This window comes from Quercus suber, unplaced genomic scaffold (genome assembly GCF_002906115.3).
Source record: "Quercus suber isolate HL8 unplaced genomic scaffold, Cork oak 2.0 scaffold_11, whole genome shotgun sequence".
NCBI classification, from domain to species: domain Eukaryota; kingdom Viridiplantae; phylum Streptophyta; class Magnoliopsida; order Fagales; family Fagaceae; genus Quercus; species Quercus suber.
Genome location: NW_027069477.1, coordinates 802905 through 826898, shown reverse-complemented (window position 1 = coordinate 826898; position 23994 = coordinate 802905).

Genomic DNA, 23994 nt, shown 5'->3' with positions numbered 1-23994 from the left:
AGACCAGTTTTATGTGTTAAAACAATTAGATTTGTATTTAACGAAAATACAGATCAGTTGTTAAGAGTTAAAAAAATCAGATTTGTATTTAATGAAAATACAAATCAGTTTTTAGTTTAGAAAATCAGATCTAAAAAATTCAAATAAGTTTATAGTTTAAAAAGATCTTTGTTAATTAGCAGATTTTGAGATTCAAGAGAATGATTACAACAAACAAAAGAATCATCTAAGAACATATTTAAAGAAAAATTTCAAACCAAACATGGCAATTACATCAAGAATTAGAAGTGATAAAAACATCCTAAGCCTATTCATGCATCATCAAACAAAATTAATAGAAAGGAACAAAAAAAGAAAAGAAAAAAGAAAAACTACCTTTTGCATGAGTGTGCAAGGAATATTTTAGGGTTCAAAGAAAATTATTCAATTCTCTTTGAAGTCTAAAATATTTTGCTTACAGAAAAGAAATTCCTAAGGTAAGAGCCTCCATAACGTCTTTAATGTAGGAGGGAAAATAAAAGAAGAGGGGTTTTAGAAAGCATGAAAAAGTGTGTTGAATTTTGAGAGGCATCCTCTATTTGTAGAGGCTGGAATGTTTGAAAAATTAGCTGAATGATCAAAACACGAACTGGGATGTGTCCCTATCTCTAAAAAATTGAAAAGGATTAGATTTATCCCAATCTAGGAGCCCTCAGGTTGGGGCCCACATTTGTGCCAATCGGCCATGCCTTTTGGCCTAAAAAATGCTTCATCCCAATTCCAAAAATCAATGGTAACGTTGTTCTAGCCACTCTTGACCAATGCATTAATTATGTAAATGATATCCTTCTATTCCCAAAAGATGCAGAATCCTATGAGAAGTTGCTCACTGAATTTTACAATTTAGTGAAATCCCAAGGAATAATGCTTTTAGAAATGAAAATGATCATTGGACAATCTTCTATAGATTTTTGGGGAGTGAGCATTTTAGATGGGAAATATACTTTGTAGCCTCACATAGTTGTCTCTCTTGGCGAATTTCCAGATAAGCTCATAAGTACCAAGCAGATATAACAGTTTCTTGGAATTTTGTTAAGTACATGTCCAACTTCATTCCAAGGGTTTCCTGATATAGGAATTGTTTAGCTCAACTCTTGAAGAGGACCCCTCTAGAATGGAATTTTGTTCACATAGAAGTAGTCCAACAATTAAAAAGATTAGTAGAAAAGCTTCCCCTGCTACAAATTCTAGGAACATGCAAACAAATTTTGCAGACAGATGCAAGTGACGAGTATTGGGCAGCAACTCTTTTTGAAGAGGTTAATGGAAAAAAGAAACATTTGTGGATATAAAAGTGGTGCATTCAAGCTTTCAGAACTTCATTACCACTCCACTTTCAAGGAGATCCATGCAGTAAAACATGGAATTGAAAAATTCCTGTTCCACCTTCTTGGGCATAATTTTCTACTAGATGGTCAAATTCCTTTCCAAAAATGCTTCCACATCCTCAGTTACTTAGATAGTCAAATTGATTTTCACAATGGCCTTTCCAAGTAAAGCACATTAAAGGAAAGGATAACTTGATCACTGATTATCTTTCTAGAAAGCCTCCAGCTATTAACACCACAATTGTTCCTCCACCCCAGTATGTATATCCTATTACTGACCCATCCTCATCCTCAGGCTCTTCCTCTATAGCCCCTGATGATATCCTTAATATGATACAAAACCTTTCCCCAGATATAAAAGACCAAATAAATAATTTGACACTTGAAGCCAGATCCAAAAAAATCATTAGAGTCCTCCATAATTACCTTAAAGAGCACCAAAGCCACTTCCTTGCCATTGATCTTGACGTGGACCAACATAGAAAACCCCTTTTGCTTTTTGGGTAACCAACTGGACGGTCGTACATTATCTCTACATGTGATATTTAGTCAATGAGTATTATTTGTGTCTTCATTTTGAACCACAGTTTTACAATTTTATTTTTCCTCATGGAAATAGATATTTCCAAAAATTCTGGTATGAAATCCTAAAAAATGATGCTCATAATGGAGACTGGAAAAAGTACCCCATCACAGTACATCCAAGATTTGGTCACAAGATTATTGTAAGATGTTTAATTGCTAAACTCAATTCTAAAAATGATATCCAAGTAGAAGGAATCTTTCATCAATCAGAGATGCATTGGGTCACTAGCCCAGATGACACACTCCATTCACACATAGACACTTCTTGTGTATACTATTACTAGGCTCTTACAAAGGCGGAACCCTTAATAAGATAATCTTATCCAAAATAGTACCAACTGATCCAGAAGTTTGTAGGCAACAGTGGCCATATGAAGATCATTGGGAAATGCCCAGTCCTCTTATTGGCTAACATGACCTTTACTACCATAATCATGATCCAGATGTTGATGCTGACGCGGACGAAGAATGGTTTTAAGGAAGAGACAGATGGGACTAAACAGCTTTAACACTTTAAAAAAAAAAAAAGTCCTAGAAATGTCCAAATGCAAGTGAACCTTATCCTTATCTAACAAGCACATTTATTGCCTTTGCAGAAGTCTATCTAGATGAAGATCAGTCTCCAACCAGGGCTTTACCCCTTTCGCCACTTGTTGATCCATAACTTAGGCCCCTACCATCTTCTGAAAAGTATAATGTACATCGTGTCTAAGCTCCATTGTCTATAAATTGAGTCCTTGTATCTTTGAAGAAGTAAGAGGGAGAAGCAAAAGCCTCCATCAGAATGTCTATTAGAGTGTCTTATGTGTAATGTAAAAACCTTGTTGAAAATAATAATATCAGTTAGTTTGTTGTATCTAATTATCCTCTTTACTCCCATGCAAGCAAGCCTATCTTTTACACTAATTATCCTCTTTACTCCTGGGTACTCAAGGATTAAGATGCAGTAATCTTCAAAGTGGCTGTCTACATTCATGACTTTGTATTACTACGAATACTTTATGAATGAGTTGTATGTACAATAAAGTCTTAGGATATAATTTATTAATAAGGCCTAGAGTGCAATTATATTAATATAGTGGTATTAAATATAATTAATGGTAACTTTGGACTTGTCAAGTGTTGACAAAAAAGTCTAAGTCCCGTTGGAGCTAGAGTCTTATTTGTTTCCTTTTGGTTGCACTCCAAGCCACACACTTGAGCCCAATTGGAATGGCCCAAAAGGCTGGCCTAATTAGGTAATCAATTAGATATTAATGGAGAAACATACATAATTTTATAAAAGACACTATTGTAAAATGGTGTGTATGTAAGTGTAGTCCACTCTCTTATTCTCCCTTGGACTAATTGAGAGACCACACTTCTTAGGTGTTAATGGAAATGGAGTGAAGATTATAAGTGTTCCTAAGAACTTCTAATCTTTGGTTTTGAATTTCACTACACCAAGGTATGCTTTCTTGTTCTTAAATTCTGAAATTTACACAGTGCATGTTACCAATTGCGAATGAAGTAGATCCGTTAATTTTCCACTACGTATGTTTTGTATGAGATACAAACCATGTTTTTCCAACAATTGGTATTAGAATGGTCTTCAATTTCAAATCTGTATAACATTTTTTGTGAGTTTTGGAATCAAAGATAATAAATTCATGATGTCAGAAGATTTAGCAATTAATTTTCTACATGGTCATTGAAATTATTGTTTAATAAAAACTGATATTGATGTTATGATGTTGTTTAAGTTTGATGTTAAGTATGTTAAATTGAACTTTCAGGGTATAGCATCAATGAAATTCATTTTTGATATCAATCTCTGTATATTATGTTCATATGATGGTTGTTTGTTCATGAAAAATCGTTGAAAACTACTTTAGAAAATTTTTGGAAAATTCGAGTTTCACAAGATTCAATCAATCGAAAATTGCTTTCGATCGATTAAGTGAAACAATGACCAATCTGTTTGTTTTGATTGATATTTGATTGCTAGTTGATCAATCGAATGTTCTTTTTCGATCGATCGAGTAGCGATCGAGTACCAATTGAGCCAGGCAGATTTTCAAGTACGAATTTTTTAATTTTTTTGACTAATTAAGGGACACATTCGATTGATCAAAAGTTGTAAACTCTAAATTTTCTATGTGTTCTCAAGTTTAAAAGTGCAAGGCTATATGTAATGAGATTACACATGTTTTTTTAATTAAAAACTTTTTTTTTTAAATATCTAGTAGGAGAGATGTTAGGTTCTAAGGTCTTAGGAGTTTTTGTATTTAGAACTCTAATTTGTAATGTTGGCAAACCATGATCAAAACAGTGTATTTAGTCTTGTTTAGAATTGCTCAAAGTTGGTTTAATATTGTAAAGTTGGAATCGAGTGGCTGCAGAAGTACTTGGGACTTTCGGCCTGGCTCGATCGATCGAAGAATAGACTCGATCGATCGAAAATCGCACAGGTTGAATTTTCTGCAGATTTTCCAACTCAGCCCTACTTCATTAAACGTTTAGGGTTTTGTGGTTTTACCCTAGGTATATAAACTAAACCCTAGCCACGTTTTTGAGGGTTGTCCATATTGCTTTGTTGCTCATACATTGCTGTTTTGTGTGAATCTCGTGTGAAATCTTTGAGGAGACTTCCTTTACACAAAACTTAGGGTTTTCAAGGTAGAGATGATTTCAACATCTTGAAGATCATTATAGTTGCAACCATTGGAACTTAAAAAGAAAAGCAAGCGGGGAGCTTGTAGCTGATTGAAGAATTCAAGAAAGAAGTAGTCCGTGGATTCGGAGCCTGCGCGTGGTCGTGTCAGGAAGTTTTACTGGTGGGTAGCATTAGGAAGTCGAGCGGGGAGCTTGTAGTCCTTTTGTACGAACTTCAATTCTTTCATAGTGAATTCAGGTTAGCCTTGAGGATCGGTGGGTCAAATCCTCCCCAGGTTTTTACCGTGTGGTTTCCTGGGTGATCATATCTTGTGTTATTTATTTTCCGCTGCTTTATATTCTTGATATGATTGTTTGGATTGTTTTAACCTAGAATTGCTTAATTTGACTAAGTAACAACTTGGCTAATTAATCTAGGCTACACAATCTGTGTGTTTAAGGGGTCTAAAACCGATCAAGTGGTATCAGAGCCTGGTAGCTCTTTTTGTTTGAGATTTTTAATCTCTGAGCTGATCCTTGACCCCTGTTGTCATGGAGCATGGACACTCTCTGTTTGTTCCTCCTCATTTTGATGGGAACAACTATGCCTATTGGAAAGTAAGGATGAAAGCATTCCTGAAATCCATTGATGAAAGGGTTTGGAATTCCGTTGAATACGGATGGGAGAAGCCCGCTACTCCTGTGAGTGAGTGGCAAACTTCTGAAAAAGAAGCAGCAAGCTTCAATAGCAAAGCTATGAATGCTATCTTTAATGCTGTTTCTATGGAGGAATTTAAGAGAATCTCTAATGTTGAGGTTGCTCATACTGCTTGGAAAATCCTCCAAACTGTGCATGAAGGCACAAAGGCAGTTAAGATAAACAAACTGCAGCAATTAACTTCTAGGTTTGAAAACATTAGGATGTCTGATGATGAATCCTTTGATGAATTTTATGCCAAACTGAATGATATTGTTAATTCTGCTTTTAATTTGGGTGAAATCTATGATCAACCTAAGATTGTTAGGAAGATTCTTAGATCTTTAACTGAAGACTTTAGACCCAAAGTGACTGCCATAACTGAAAGCAAGGATGTGGACTCCATCCCTGTTGATGAGCTTGTAGGATCTCTTCAATCCTATGAGTCTGACCTACCTAAAGTAAACAAATCCAAATCAATGGCTCTTAAGTCAGTTGATGATGTTGATGGTGGTGGATTTGATGATGAGCTCTCTGCTACAGAGATTGCCTATCTTGCCAAAAACTTTAAGAACTTTCTTAGGAATACAAATAGAAAGGCAAGAGGTACTTACACTGCTGAACCTAGAAATTTTAGGAAGAATGATCCCACTAAGGTTAACAATTTTGAAAAACCTAGAGAAAATTCTGGTCAATCTTCTAATAACTCTCTGGGTCCTCAGTGTTTTGGCTGTCAAGGGTATGGTCATGTGAAGTCTGAATGTCCTACATTCTTAAGGACTAAGGGTAAAGCTATGGCTGTAACCCTTAGTGATAATGAGGTTTCTGATGATGAGTCCGGTGGTGACGAGGATGGAAACTTCATTGCTTTCACGGCTACTGCTATAGTCAATGAAGGCATATCTGCTGAAGAGAACCCTTCTGATGGGGAACTCTCTGAAGATGCAGATCTTCAAGAGGCCTATAACAAACTTTGCAAAATTGCTGCAAAGGATGCTATGAAAGTTGAACTTGGCCTAAAGAAAATTGATTCTCTTGAGCTTGAAAAGAGAAATTTGCTTGTTAAACTGTTTGATGCAAATGAACTTTTGAACAATGTTAAATCTGAGAATATGCTTTTGCTTGATAAAGTTAGAACTTTGGAACATGATTTATCTGTTGCTAGATCTGCTAGTTCTAAACTTGATCACATGCTGAATGTTCAAAAGTATCCTTCTGATAAAACTGGGTTAGGATATGTTGAAAGCATCTTTGATACTGGACCACATTCCACTACTTTTGTTCCTTCTTCTTCTTCTGGACCTTCTATGAGTGAGGTTGTGAGTGATACTGTCAAACCACCTGTGAGTGAGGTAGTTAAACCTGTAGAAGTTTCACCACCTAAGAAGACTAGGGTAGACTTAAGAGAATCTAAACCTAAGGAGCCTACCAAATCTAAGGACAAGATGCATGGTAAACCTGCGTGGGTTTGTCATTATTGTGGTAAGTCTGGACATATTCGTCCTAACTGTTACAAGCTTCAAGCTGATAAGAGAGCAAATAAACCAAAAGTGCCTGTGCCTCAAGCACAAGATCCTATGGCATTAATTGGTGAATTGGTAAAGGTGTTAAACCTTTATTCCAATCATGGAGTTGGGAATCACTCAATTGTGAATAAGAACTTCAATGCTCATGGTGCATCTAAAAAGTTTTGGATGCAAAAGACTCGAAATACTTGAGTCTTTCTGACATGGTCCTTGTGCTTCATTGCTCTATTCTTTTGTGACCATTGTTTTTTTTTTTTTTTTGTGTTTTCTTTGTTCTAGGACTTGCATTGCATTACATTCATGCATTTCATTCTAGGATTTATTTGTTTTCCTTTAAAAAAAAAAAAAAAAAAAAAAAAAAAAAAGGGAAAGAAGGAAGCAAATTTATGTTGAACATATTGTTCTTGATTTTTGAAAAACAAGGTTGGTCAATTTATTTACACATAACATGTCTTATGTACCTTGTTTAACTTGGATGAGCTTACTTTATTGCACTTTACTAGTTTGAGCTTTGTAGTGCATGTTGTGTGGGAAAGATGTTTATGGTGTTTATCACTTTGTCTTAATCTTGAAGTCACATGTTATTTGACTGTCGGACTTGATCCTTTTGAGAAAGGCATAAATAACCATCTCACCACTGTTCACTAGCCAATCATGAACACCTTAGTGCATATCATAAGATTCTGTGCTCGAGAAAGTGTAGCACATGCACAAAAAGAACATAAGGTGTAGCCTCAAAATAAATTAAAACTGGTGTGTACTATTAGGCTTAATGCCAATTCACTTAATTCAAACCGGTGTGTACTATTAGGCTGAATGCCATCTCATACAAATAAGAGGCAAAAATACAAGAAACTTACATGATTGCAAGCTTTTGTTCTAGGAGATGTGGGAGTTATAGGATGTAACTCTTTAGGTGATAGTCTCTTTTAAATTCTATGTGATGAATTGTGTAGACTTTGTGTTTGATTGCCATTCACATATCACCTCACATGTATCCCAAGTTTTTGCTAGTATCACACACTACACAAGTTACTCTTTGTTAAACACTGTACATACTAGTATGTGTGTTTATGGTCTGACCAACCAAGTTTGAAAATATCTTGAGATTTGTGCACAACATTTTTGTTGCTTGAGAAAATTCAATGGGGGAATGATTGAAACGTGTTTTTGACATAATTTGGGTTTAAAAATTTTGGGTTTTTGAAAAAGCATTCCATCTCATACTCATGCATTTTGTTTTTACTATTTAATGCTTTGAGGAGTTGTTTTACAAAATTTTGGTTTGTGTCTTTCAAAACTGGGTTTTTTTTCAAAATTTAGTGAGCTTCTGACCATTTCGATCGATCCAACCCATTTTTCGATCGATCGAAAAAGTGCCTTAGTTTGTTCTAAAACGACTGTCACATTCGATCGATCGAATGTAATTTTCGATCGATCGAATATCGTGAAAAAGGTTTTTAAAAGGCACTTTTCTGACTTTTTCAAAGATCCTATTTCAAAACTTTTCAAACCTTTTTCCTCTCTCCGCGTTGGCAAGCTTGGTATTGTGAATTTTTGTCGTTTTCTTCCGAAGTCTTTGCACAATCTCTCTCTCCTCAAGCCGGTAAGACCCTTTTGCCCTTCCTTTTGATTTATTTTTCATCATTTCATGCATACATTCATGCTTTTAAGGGGCGATTTTCGCACTTTGCTTTTTTGGTTTTTTCTTTTGATTCAAGCCATAATTGATGCAATTGATCATTGGGTTTTTGTGGGGACATGTTATAGACATGATTTAAATAGTTCAATTTGATCAATTTTGAGTTTGATGTGAAATTGAAAAATCTAGGGTTTCCTAATTGATCCGATTTGGGGATTTTGTGAAATTGAGTAGAATTTGATGCAATTGGCTTGTTGGATTGATGAAATTAAGCATTATAATCTATGTGTTGTGTTTTGTGATGCTCAATTCATCATTTGGTTTTAAAAATTTTCAATTTGTGTTAAATTTTTGGGGTTTTTGTTAAGAAAATTCCTTGCTCAAGCCAATTTTGTCAATTTAATCTCAATTGAACTTAGTTGTTCACTGCATTAGTGCATGCATCATGGCATTGTATCTGCTCATGCATCATATAGATTTTAATTCTATTGTTTTTTTTTGTGCTAACTTGCAGTCTGCCTTTGGTTTTGTTTTTTTTGTTCTTTTGGTTTTCTCTTTGTGTCTCTGTTCTTTCCTTAGCATCATGCCTAGGAAAACTAGAGCCCATAGGTCCCTTCCCTCATCCTCTCCATCCCCTCCCTCCTTTGACCGTGAGAGGTTTCCGAGTGAGAAAAACCAAGATCTTTTTGAGAAGCTTAACCTTAAGAGGAAGATTTGGGCTGAGCGTTCTGTTGTGTTAGATGAGCTTGATCCGGCCATTAGGGCTAACTTTGAGCGTCGGGGCTGGTTACCTTTGTTAGACATCTCTGATCCTCCTCCACCGTCTGCCTTGATTAGAGAGTTCTATTCGAACATCTCTATCCACATCTATGATTCCAACACTTTGGTAAAGAGTTGGATACGAGGTGTTGGGTACACCATTACTCCTCAGGTAGTGGCTGCTGCTCTAGGGGTACCGTTGGTTAGGGATCCTGTCTATCCTTATGATGAGTCTCCCGAGCTGAGCGATGTTTTGTCTTACATCACTGGTACTTCTGTCCAGTGGGGTTCTGATCCTAGGATCACTTCTGCTGAGCTCTCCGGGTTACATTATCTTTTCTTTAGGATAGCCTGTCATTCCATCTGGCCTATTTCTCATGTGCACACCATTCCTCTTGAGAGGTGTGTATTTTTGTACGCTCTTGTTACTGATGCTCCTATCAGTTTTCCCCATCTATTTCTTCGTTCTTTGAACGAGGTTTATAGGAGTTCATCTTCTTCACATGCCCTTGTTCATCCTATTTTCATTCATAGGATTTTGCTCCATCTTGAGCTTCGTGGCTTTCCTTCCTCTGAGCCTGTTCATGTGATTGCTCCTATCGGTGCGTCTTTTCTTAGACAGAGGGCTGCTCATCTTCGAGCTGGTTCTAAACACCCTAGGTCTGAGCCCTCTAGTAGCGTACCTCCTCCTCCTTCTTCTTCTGCAGGTCCTGCTGGTGAGGATATTTCTGATCCAGTTGGTGCTGATACTGCTGCTGCTGATGTTCCTTCACCTCCTTCGGCCGACTTTGATGTTCGTCGTACTTTGGAGACTGTCATGACTGTTCAGCAGGCTCATGGTCAGATTTTGGTGGACTTGCTGGATGAGATTCGTGCTCTTCGAGTGGATTTAGCACGTCTTCATTCTTCCTCACCACCTCCTTTTGATGGCGACTCATGATTGCTCTTTGGCATTCCGTCACAAAAAGGGGGAGTGGAGTTTTGACTTGGAGTTTTGTCTTGTGGAGATTTTTGTTGTTAGGGGGAGATATTGTTTTAGATTGTATCTAGGTGCTTCACTATGTATATCATTTTTTTTGGGATATTCATGTTAGGGGGAGTAACATTGTTTGATATACATTTATTTTTTATTGATTCTTGTTGCTTTATGATTCACTGCGTATTGATTTATATTTATGACTTGTTCATTTTTATATGTCTTTATTTTGTGTTGTGTGGATCTTACAAGAATGTTATACCTGTTGTTTTTACTCTTTTCTGTCACACATGCGTTTATGCGTTTGTTGAGTATTTCAGGAATATACAGGTTGATTCAACTAAGCTGCTGTCTACACTTGCAACTGATGGATAGTAGTTAGGCTGAATTTGATTTTATGAGCATTACCTTTGTAAAGGGCTTTTTATTTGTAAAACTTTGAGCTGTGAATTAGGGTTTTGTCACGGATTGCCAAAGGGGGAGTTTGTTAGGTTCTAAGGTCTTAGGAGTTTTTGTATTTAGAACTCTAATTTGTAATGTTGGCAAACCATGATCAAAACAGTGTATTTAGTCTTGTTTAGAATTGCTCAAAGTTGGTTTAATATTGTAAAGTTGGAATCGAGTGGCTGCAGAAGTACTTGGGACTTTCGGCCTGGCTCGATCGATCGAAGAATAGACTCGATCGATTGAAAATCGCACAGGTTGAATTTTCTGCAGATTTTCCAACTCAGCCCTACTTCATTAAACGTTTAGGGTTTTGTGTTTTTACCCTAGGTATATAATCTAAACCCTAGCCACGTTTTTGAGGGTTGTCTATATTGCTTTGTTGCTCATACATTGCTGTTTTGTGTGAATCTCGTGTGAGATCTTTGAGGAGACTTCCTTTACACAAAACCTAGGGTTTTCAAGGTAGAGATGATTTCAACATCTTGAAGATCATTATAGTTGCAACCATTGGAACTTAAAAAGAAAAGCAAGCGGGGAGCTTGTAGCTGATTGAAGAATTCAAGAAAGAAGTAGTCCGTGGATTTGGAGCCTGCGCGTGGTCGTGTTAGGAAGTTTTACTGGTGGATAGCATTAGGAAGTCGAGCGGGGAGCTTGTAGTCCTTTTGTAAGAACTTCAATTATTTCATAGTGAATTCTGTTATGCCTTGAGGGTCGGTGGGTCAAATCCTCCCCAGGTTTTTACCGAGTGGTTTCCTGGGTGATCATATCTTGTGTTATTTATTATTCCGCTGCTTTATATCTTGATATGATTATTTGATTGCTTTAACCTAGAATTGCATAGTTTGACTAAGTAACAACTTCGCTAATTAATCTAGGCTACGCATTCTATGTGTTTAAGGGGTCTAAATTTTTCCAACAAGAGAGATACAAGGGTTGGATCTCACGGCCTTCATTATCGGTTCATAGTAGTGTGGGTAAGCACCTTGTCTTGGTGTATATGCCTCGCGATCCCAAAGGAGGGTGTTTACTTCATAGTACTACAAGTTTAAACATTATAAGGGAGATTAAATGTGGCTACACTTGATTCTAGATAATGGTGTACACTAAATTAAGTGTAATGTTAACCTTCCAAAGGAGCTATATCATTATTACTTAGAGGCTAAAGGTAATACGATATATTATTAGTGTTTGATAAAAGTTATCAATGATAGGCTAAGAATGTATTGACCCCTTGTGATGAATTAACCAATTAATTAGCCAAGTTAATTAATTAATTCAATTAATATGCAATACGCGTGGTAGCACAAACAAATCACTAACTAAGTTAAATGTAGTAGAAAATAAAGTTGACACAGTGATTTGTTTATGAATAGGGAAAACCTCCAAGCCAAAAACTTCACCGGGTGATTTTAAGGTCACCACTCTTGAGAATCTACTATTATCATAACAAGCGGTTACAAGTAAAAGAATCTCAGTACCTTATACTAACATACAGTTGAACCCTTACCCCAATACATAACTGGAATTGTTCTGTAGTGACAATCTCTTTTTTTCAATGCACTGTCCAATACGTGACTAAACAATCAATGCGCGGATTCCAGTATGCGGCTTACTCACCAACTTGAGAAAGATGTTGGCTACAAAGTTATTTAGTTCATCAACACGATGAAGATCACAAAGTTCTTTGGTTACAAAACCCTACGACGTACAAACGCAGCAGCTTCTTTAAGAGAAATATGAACTAGGGTGTATGTCTTCGGTCACAATATGCTTGATCAAAACCTTTGCCTAACACTTACGCAACCTTTGACGGCCCTTAAAATAATCTTTATATACTAGGATTGTGAGAAAAGAAAGCCTAAACAAGTACACACAGACATGTGTGAAATTAGATTTGAAAAACTGATTTTCACAAATCTCGATAGATAGGGTATCTATCAAGTAGCTATCAAGCATTGGGCTAAATCTGCCTTTTAAACCTCGATAGATGCTATATGTCGAGCTAGCTATCGAGCTTTAAAATCCAGCACTTCTTCACTTGTTTCTTGGACGAATTTGCATGGCTTCAATACTTGAACTTGAATTCTTGTTTCTTGAAGTGTTAAACACACCTAGATCTACCCAATTACAAGTAAAGTGCGTTTTGTCAAAGGATTAGCCAATTCTAAATGACATATGTTCTTAACATGATTCACATATGTCCTAACAATCTCCCCCTTTTGCATTCTGTGACAAGACCACAACAAACAAATGAACATATTAGAGAAGTCATAAATCACTCAAATCGTACTCACTTGTTGAATTCAATAAAATTTAATCCTAACACAAACTCTTGAAAAACTTTGCAAGAAGAGAGTTCATGACAAGAAAGACTTTGACAACCTGTATTTCTGAAACACTTTAAACAAAACTCATTACAACATCTTAGTGTGAAACAGAAATATAAAAGATTGCATACAATTATAAGAATCATGTGCATAAAGAGAGAAAAGAAACAACACATGAAGAGATAGGTGAAAGAATGTAATAACAACCTCAATACATATCTATAAGAATACAAGGTTTTCTATCACAATGAAAGAACAATGTATCTAAAAGAAAGAAAAGAAAAGATACATTTAAGTCCTCACTACATCCCTCAATACACTCCCTCTAACAAAAATATCTCCTATACTAACTCTCCCCCTAAGTACATGACTACTCTCATACCCAAAACTACTCTCCCTTTTTGTCACAAATGACAAAGGATAAGTCACTGAGACGTAGTCATCTCCTCGTCACCAAAAGAGCTATACGCCTTATCCTTATCAGTAATAGCATCAACATTACTAAGTACATGACTACTCTCATACCCAAAACTACTCTCCCTTTTTATCACAAATGACAAAGGGTAAGTCACTGAGACGTAGTCATCTCCTCGTCACCGAAAGAGCTAGACACCTCATCCTCATCAGTAGTAGCATTAGCATCACTACCAGAGTCACCATCGTCGTCCTCATCCTCATATGCCTTTGGAAAAGGAGTGGGAGAAGCAACGAAGCCACCAAGGCGAGCCTGTCGTCATGCAATATGACTGACACAGGTGTTTACCTAACACAACTCATCACTAAGAGTGTCAAGGCGAGCATCCATGAGCTGAAGTTGCGCCATAATCGCCTCAAGGATCACACCACCCGTGGAAGCAAAAGATAAAGAGGTGAATGGAGTTGAAGAAGCTGAAGGAGTCTCCGTCTCGGTCCGTGGCCACTTTAGTCAAAGTTGGGCCTTGCTCTATCTGATGGTCACCGCATCAATGGCATACATGATGAAGAAGTGATCCAACTCGAGATAGGAAATAGAGAAGTGGCAAATAATCCAAGTGATAGCAGAAGGAAAGATAAGCTTGTCACGGGCCGTTGTATCCTTATAGACATCTATAAGGAGGAGTATGAAGTGAGAGGTAAAGTCAATGGTAAGCCTCTCAAGTAAGGACAACAAAAATCAAGCACGAGGCTTAGTAATCGAATTATAGTAAGACAAGGGATGTAAAAAAAATGTCATCACCATATTCAGGAACCTCGGACTTTTAGCAAAGGCCGAGCAAGGGGTGTTTTGATGGCCACCCCAAGATGAAGGCGTCTCACAAAACAGAGACATAAGCTCGTCTTTAAACACAGTCTTACGACGACAGCAGTCGAGGTAATCAAGATGGGCTAACCTTGGAATGTGTAGCACCTCAGATATAAGATCCGGAGTGACTACAATACATGTACCTCTAACAAGAGTAGAGAAATAAGGTATGGTGTAATCGAATCCATGCATATTGGAGTAGAACTCCTGTATGATCACGAGGGGACAAGTGACCGAGACGTCCGAAAGAGACTCCCTGTTGGAAAAATACTTGTTTGTATCACATACAAAACACACACAGCAAAAAATTAACGAATCTACTTCATTTACAATTGATAACATGTACTATGTAAATTTCAGAATATAAGAACAAAAGAGTGTACCTTGGTGTGGTGAATTTCTAAACAAATATTAGAAATACTTGGGAACACTTTTAATCTTCACTCCAATTCCACTAATGCCTAAGATGTGTGGTCTCTTAATAAGTTTTTATGAATGTGTTCAAGAGAGAATTAGAGAGTGTCTAACACTCACATACATAACCATTTCATTCTCTTACAAAATTTTTTATTTTTCTCTCTTTATAACTGATTATCTAATTGGGCTAGCTTTTAGGCCTTTCTAATTGGACTTTAGTATATGGCTTGAAGTAGGACCAAAAGGGAACAAATAAGACACTAGCTCCAATGGGCCTTAGACTTTTCTGTCAACTGTTGACAAGTCTAAAGTTACCATTAATTATATTTAATACCACTATATAAATATAATTGCACTCTAGGCCTTATTAATAAATTATAGCCCAAAACTTTATTGTACATGCAACCTCTTTATAAAATATTCGTAGTAATACAAAGTCATAAATATAGACCGTCACTTTGAAAATTACTACATCTTAATCCTTGAGTACCCGGTTTAATTCTTTAAGTTATTCACCATATATTTATGAAATCCAATCTCATAAATATATACTTTAGTAACTCTTTACTAAAGTAGTTAGGTCTAATATTCTGAATAACCAAACTCATTAAACTTATCTCAAAGGAATATTTTGTATCTCCATTAAGAGATTATGAATTCCTTCTTGAGAATATATGTTCCATCAACACTAAATATGACTACCCAACATACTGAGGTTTTGACAATGACTTTAAATCTCACTCTTGATATATCAAAGCAACCTATACTTCATGATCAGGTCCAATATTTTCTCAGGATTAAGAGTTCGTGTAAATAGAAGTTGTGAGATTTATTATTCATTTGACAGTTGTTAGAAGAATAATAAATCTCACAGCGGTCCAGTTCAATATGTCTTAACTCTTAAAACATATCAACACATCAACTAGAAGTCTCCACTTCCATCATCAAGACAAATCATCTTAGTTGATATGTTATAATCTTCACAGATGAAATGCCTAATTTCATCACTGACTACGAACTAAAATTTTGAGTTTACAAAGAACTTGTGATTCATATCTTTTGTGACTTTTCACATAAATCACATACTATGCATCTCATGGACTATATGATAATATCTGAATATTCATGTTACCGTTATTTTAGATAATAATAAAACAAATTTATTAATCACAATATTAAGTCATACATAATATCATACATAGCATCATACAATAGGATCTAAGGGCACTAATCCTAACAATCTCCCACTTGCCCTAAAGACTATTTTGCACTAATCTAACTCTCATTCCCTCTAAATGTGACTCGAAAGTCCTTTGAAGCAAGGCTTTGGTAAAGGGATCTGCTAGATTATTTGCACTTTCAATCTTTGCTACCACCACATCTCCACGAGCAATAATGTCTCAAATGATGTGGTACTTTCTTTGAATGTGCTTTCCTTTCTTGTGATTCTTTGCATCTTTGGATTGTGCAACTGCTCCACTATTGTCGCAAAACAATGTGATAAGAACTTGCTCCATTCTCACAACACCAAGATCAGAAAATAATTTCTTGAGCCAAACAACTTCTTTTGCCATTTTCCAATTAGCAACATATTCAGCTTCCATGGTTGAGTCAGCAATACAAGATTGCTTAACACTCCTCCAACTTATGACTCCACCTCTCAAGGTGGACACACAACCTGAAGTGGACTTTCTGAATTCAAGATCTGATTGAAAATTTGAATCTATATAAACAATGGGAATCAAATCCTCACATTGGTAAACAAGCATATAATTTCTCATTCTCCATAGATACTTGAGAATATGCTTTATAGCTTGCCAATGTTTTGGTCCTAGATTTGATTGATATTGACTAACCATGCCAACTGAATAACATATATTTGGTCTAGTCCAAAGCATGGCATACACGAGACTTCCCACTGCAGAAGCATAAGGAACTTGTCTTATCATATTTTCTTACTCTTCAGTCTTAGGCCTTTGGTCATTAGACAGAGGAACTCCATGTCTAAAAGGAAGTAATCATTTCTTGGAGTTTTGCATGTTAAACCGTTCTAGAATCTTATATATAGACCCAACTTGTGACAGGCCAAACATCTTATTCTTGCGATCACGCCAAAACTTGATCCCAAGAATAAAGTTAGCTTCACCCAAGTCCTTCATATCAAATTAGCTTGGCAACCAAACCTTTACTGATGACATTACCCCTACATAATTTCCAATGAGTAGAATATCATCAACATAAAGCACTTGGAACATTACTACTTTGTCTTGATGTCTTTTGTACACACATGGTTCATCAAGATTTTGTTCAAAACCAAATGACTTGATTGCTTGATCAAATCTGATGCTCCATGATCTAGATGCTTGCTTAAGTCCATAAGTAGACATTTTCAATTTGCATACCATATGCTCTTGGTTCTTTGCTATGAAACCTTCTGGTTGCATCATATAGATTTCTTCTTCACGATTGCCATTAAGAAATGTAGTCTTGACATCCATTTGCCAAATCTCATAATCATAATGAGCAATAATGGATAAGAGAATTCTAATAGATTTAAGCATTGCTACTAGTGAAAAGGTTTCTACATAATCAATACCTACTTTTTGTGTATACCTTTTCGTCACTAGCCTTGCTTTAAAGGTTTCAACCTTTCCATCTATCCCTCTCTTCCTCTTGTAAACCCATTTGCAACCAATAAGTTTAATGCCGTTAGACGCCTTTACAAGATCCCAAAATTGATTGGAATACATTGAATCTAATTCAGATTTCATATCTTTGACCTAATGATGTGCATCTATATCATTCATTGCCTCTTCATAAGTGTGAGGATTAGTTTTGGCCTCATCTGAGATAGCTTCATAAGTTTCTCCCAGACCTAAAAATCTTATAGGTGGCCTAACAATCCTCCCACTGTGATGAGGCACCTATGTACTAGTCATCTCATGAGTAATATCTTGTGGTGTATCCGATACAACCACATCATCTTTAGTTTCATCCATAGGTTGTTCATTTCAGCTAAAACAACTATACTTCTAGGAGTATAATCATTCATATAGTCATTTTCCAAAAATTTGGCATTTGCACTAACAAAAACTTTATTATCTTTATGACTATAAAAGAAACCTCTAATAGTTCCTTTTGGATACCCTACAAAGAAAACCACTTCTGTTTTGGACTGTAACTTGTTAGACATTCCTTTCAACACATGTGTTGACAACCCCAAATATGGAGATGTATCATACTACGCTTACGCCCATTCCACAACTCTACAAATGTTTTAGGAACAGACTTCGAAGGTACTAAATTTAAAAGATACATTACAATATTTAAGGCATTTCCCCAAAAGAAAATTGGTAGGGTCAAATCATGGATCTACCCATATCTAAAAGAGTCATATTCCTTCTTTCTGCTACACTATTTTGTTGTGGAGTTTCAGGTGCAGTCAATTGGGATATAATCCCACTTTCAGTTAAGCAATCCTTGAAATCCATAAGAAGGTATTCGCCATCACGATCAGTTCGAATGGGCTTTATGCGTTTACCCAATTGATTCTCAACTTCCGCCCTAAACTCTTTGAATTTTTCAAAGGCTTCAGACTTCCGTTTCATTAGGTACACATAACCAAATTTAGAGTAATCATCAGTGAAAGTAATGAAATACTCATAGCCACCTCTTGCTTGGGTTGACATAGGACCATAAACATTTGAATGCACTAGTTCTAGCAAATGTTGGGCTCTTCTACCTTTTGCATTAAAAGGTCGTTTGGTTATTTTTCCTTCCAAACAAGATTTATAAACTTGAAATTCATCAAAATCCAACACCTCTAAGAGTCCATCTTTGATCAGTCTTTGAATCCTGTTTGAATTAATATAACCCAAACGTAAATGCCAAAGATATGCATCATTAGTAGAAGGAAACTTTCTCTTCAATGATTTTACATGAGAGTCATTATCTAATTCAGAATTATATAATTCATGCTTATCAGGAATTAAAATATAAAGACCATCAACAATATAGCCAGAACAGATAAACACTTTACCCTTCTTTATTACAATATTGTCTTTCAGGATAACACAATATCCGTGTTCACCTAAATAAGTTGCAAAAATTAAATTCCTACGAACATATGTACATACTAACAGTCTTCCAATACTAAAATCCTAGACTCAAAGCATAAATTAAACACTCCAACAGCTACAACTGGTATCCTGCTCCCATCAGCCAAAGTATGAAACAATTCCCCTTCATTCAGCTTTCTGGTCTCATGAAACCCCTACCAAGAATTGTAGACATGATTAGTACAACTTGAATCCACAGACTAGGAATCCGTGGGATTTTGTACTAAACATATTTTAAGGAAGAATGAACTTTCCATACCCTTATTATTGGCAGCTCTGAATTTTGGACTATTCCTCTTCCAATGTCCTTTCTTACCACAATGGAAACACTTTCCTTTGATCTTCTTTCCTTTGTTGGCAACTCCTAAGGCAATTTTTTACCAACTTGCTTAGTGAAGTCTTTCTTCTTCTTCTTCTTCTTCTTCTTCTTCTTCTTCTTCTTACCCTTGCCTATCGACTTAGATTGAGAAGTAGAAGCTTCAGCCATATTAGCATCAACACTAACAGTACCAAGAATGCCTTCTGCCGCTACCAACTCATTTATTAATTCAGACAATGAATAAATCTTTTTGTTCATATTATAATAAAATCTAAATTCCTTGAATGATTTTGGTAGTGACTGGAGTATCATATCCACTTGGGATTCTCCATCAATATCAGCCCCTAAAACCTCCAGTGTATTCAGATTAGAGATCATTTTAAGACAATGCTCCCTCACTGAAGTACCTTCAACCATTTTGGTATTATAAATTTGCCTCATGGTTTCTTGCCTTGCAGAACGGCCTTGCTTACCAAACATCTCCTTTAGACTTAGCATTGTGTCCAAATTTAGTTCTACATCCTGCATTTAATGTTGTAGAACATTTGAGACAGATGCTAGGATGTAGCACTTGACCACCTCATTAGATTTCTTCCAATGATCATATCGCTGTTTTTCCTCAGGAGGAGCATCTAATGAAGGAATTCTAGGACATGGTTTAGTAAGCACATATTTATGCTCTTCAGCTGTAAGAACAATGCCCAAATTTCTATTCCAATCAACATAGTTGGATCCAGTCATTTTGTTTTGATTAAGAATAGTAATAAGTAGGCTAAATGATACCATGATTAAATCTAAAAACAATAACCATGAATATTATAAGTAAACTGGACATTATCAATTTAGCATATAAACATATAGTATGAAACCTTAACAAAACCATAATATAATATATGCAACAACAACCCAATCCCATATTTAATATCCCTCAGCATAGAGTGAACATTAAATACTATGATTGATTGAGAACTATTCTTATTATTAGTGCTATCATGATAACTCTTATCAAACACTAATAATATGTGATTATACATTTTGGCCTCTAAATAATAATAGTAAGAACTCAACATAGAGGATACTATAATATTTAGTCTAGTGTATACCATTATCTAGAATCATGTGTAGCCACATTTCATCCCCTTAATAGGTTTATTTTGTAGTACCATGATTCAAAACACCCTCCGCATAGAATGCAAAGCTCGTAGCTAAGACAAGGTGTTTGATCAAATCGCTATAAAACCAGGAAATTCAATCTTGTAGGACCATGAAATAAATACTTTCTGCATGGAATGCTAAGCTTGAAGCAAAGACGAAGTATATATTTCATGCTATTATGAACCGACTGAACGATTTTAGACCCCTTAAAACACAACCAGATTGGTTAGCCTAGATTAATTAGCCAAGTTGTTACTTAGTCAAATTAAACAATTCTAGGTTAAAACAATCAAACAATCATATCAAGATATAAAGCAGCGGAAAATAAATGAACACAAGATATGATGACCCAGGAAACCACACGGTAAAAACCTGGGGAGGATTTGACCTAGCTATCCTCAAGGTAAACCTGAATCCACTATGTGAAAGAATCGAAGTTCATACAGAAGGACTACAAGCTCCCTGCTTGACTTCCTAATGCTATCCACCAGTAAAACTTACTGACACGACCACGTGCAAGCTCCGAATCCACAGACTCCTTCTTTCTTGGATTCTTCAATCAGCTACAAGCACCCCCGCTTGATTATCTTTAAGCTTCAATGGTAGCAACCAATTTGATCATCAAGATGTAGATAATATCTCCAACTTGAAAACCCTAAGCTTTGTGTAAGGGAAAACTCCTCAAAGATCTCACAAGAGATTTACACAAAACAGCAATGTATGAGCAACAATACAATTGGAGCAACCTTCAAAAACGTGGCTAGGGTTTAGTTTATATACCTAGGGTAAAAACATAAAACCCTAAACATTTAATGAAGTAGGGCTGAGTTGGAAATTCTGCAGAAAAAACAACCTGTGCGATTTTCGATCGATCAAGTCTAATCTTCGATCGATCGAGCCAGGCCGAAAGTCCCAAGTACTTCTGCAGCCACTCGATTCCAACTTTACAATAATAAACCAACTTTGAGCAAGCCTAAATAAGACTAAATACATTGTTTTGATCATGGTTTTCCAACATTACAAATTAGAGTTCTAAATACATAAAATCCTAAGACCTTAGAACCTAACAAACTCCCCCTTTGGCAATCCGTGCCAAAACCCTAATTAAAAGCTCAAAGTTTTACAAGTAAAAAGCCCTTTACAAAGAAATGCTCATAAATTTCAAATTCAGCCTAACTACTATCCATCGGTTGCAAGTGTAGACAGCAACTTAGTTGAATCAACCTGTATATTCCTGAAATACTCAACAAACGCATAAACGCATGTGTGACAGAAAAGAATAAAACAACAGGTATAACATTCTTGTAAGATTCACACAACACAAAATAAAGACATATATAAATGATCAACTCATAAATATAAATCAATAAGCAGTGAATCANCACTACCCTTACAATTTTCCACCTAAATACAGGGTTACTAAGTGCTAAATTACAAGCAATTGGTCACGGAATAAAGCCAATTAGATGGTTGATTAAATTCAACCTTACAATCTCCCCTTGGCTATTTCGTGACAAAACCCTACAACAGACTCTAGAGTTAAACGTGAGTTGGGAACAGTTGGAAAACTCACTCACACCTAACTCTAGATTCTGAAAAGCTCTTGAACATATGAATAAGTAACTCCTGAAACACAATAACATAGCAATATCATTGTACGTAGAAAACTTAATATGCATATGACGCAAAGTAAGCATGATCAAGCAAAAATGAACATAGCATAAAAGCAATAATTCATGGCAAGATCAACACCAGTAGTCACTTAAGCAAAAGTGATTACTATGTTCATCCACACACGGAATGAACATCCGGACATGCAAAAATGATAAACTCCAGGTAATCATTTGCAAGTATCGCAACTCCCTACCGACATAACCAACTAATAATGCTCAGAACAATGTGAGAAGATGTGAAGAAAAGCTCAAGAGTGTGCAAGAAAAACAGAGTCTCGCGACTAGGACTCGCGGGTGGTTCGCGACTAGCAAGCCGTGAAATGCAGTCACGTGAGAGGCACATTGGGAAGCTGAAGGGTCACGCCAGCTGTCACGCTACAGGACAAAAGTTCCAGTCTGGCCAGGCCGTTACGTTGCGACTTGATTTCGCGACTTGGCCAAGCCGCAAGATCAAGTCGCCAACTTGCCCTGTTTGGCAAAAACTGATGTTTTGCATTCCCTTCTCACCCTACTATATATACACCCTTATACCCATCATTTTGAGAGGACTTCCAGAGAGAATTTTGTGAGAGAAAACTCTAGAGAAATACAAGATTGATTCATTCCCAATCTTCATCTAAAGAGACTCTACAAATTCCTCTACTCTCTTCCTCTCCATTGTCATACCCTTGAGAGGCCATTTACCAAACCCTTGTCTCACCACACCCACGTCTGTGAGAAGGTCCATTTGGTGCTTTAGGAAACAGTTTGGAAAGGAACCAATATATATTGGTTGATGCTATGGTCAAGTAGCGGAATCCGGGAAGCTAGAGAAGAAATAGGTTCGGTGTAACCTCGTTGGAGCAAGAAGCTTGGAGGGCTTAGGTACTTGGGTAGATTAGGCTTGGAGGGTCTTCTGCTGTTCATGTATCCCAACTATATTCTTTAGTGGATTATTTGACCGCTTGGAGGGCGGCGGAGAGGTTTTACGCCGAGGTCTTCGGTTTCCTCTTCGATAACACATCGTGTGTTGTCCGTGTGTTAGCATCTTCTTTCCCTTTACATTTGCCTTATATTTACTGCTGTGGATGTGCTTATATTTGGCTTAGATTGTTCTATCAATTCTATTATAAGCTTGTTATCATATTCCGCACATAAATTGTTTGATATAAAGCTTGAATTGATATTTGTGTTATTTGGGGTCTAAACGTTCAAAGGTGTTGTATACCCTTATTGAACTTTCAAAGGGTAACCAGCCCCGATGCTCAAAGTTTGCCCTAATGGCAGGATCAAGTTCATCTAACAAAACAAAACGCTCAGCCCAAATCTTTCTCCTAAGGTTTAGCTTCTCAAAAATCTCTTGGTTTTTCTCACTCGGAAACTTCTTGCGGTCAAAGGAAGGAGGGGATGGAGAAGAGGAGGGAATAGTCCTACGGGCTCTAGTCTTTCTAGGCATGATGTTATGGAAAGGGCAGAGACACAAAGAGAAAACCAAAAGAACACAAGAACACAAAACCAAGGGCAGACTACAAGTTAGCACAAAAAACAATAGAATGAAAATCTATATGATACATGAACAAATACAATGCCATGATGCATGTACTAATGCAGTAAGCAATTAAGTTCAATTGAGATTAAATTGACGAAATTGGCTTGAGCAGGGAATTTCTTATCAAAAACCCCAAAAATTGAAAACTACTTGTTGAAATTTTTAAACAAATTGATGAATTGAGCATTACAAAACACAGCACATAGATTATAATGCTTAAACACATCAACTCAACAAGCCAATTTCATCAAATTCTACCCAATTTAATAAAAGCCCTAAATCGAATCAAGAACATACCCTAGATTTTTCAATTTTTCACCAAACTCAAAATTGATCAAATTAACAAGCAAGGATCATGTTTATGATGTGTCCCCACAAAAACCCAATGATCAATTGCACAAAATAGGGCTTGAATCAACAGAAAATCCCAAAAATGCTAAGTCTGAAAATCTCCCTCAAATGCATGGATTTATGCATGAAATCATGAAAATAAATTCAAAAAGAAGGGTAAAAGAGTCTTACCGGCTTGAGGAAAGAGATTC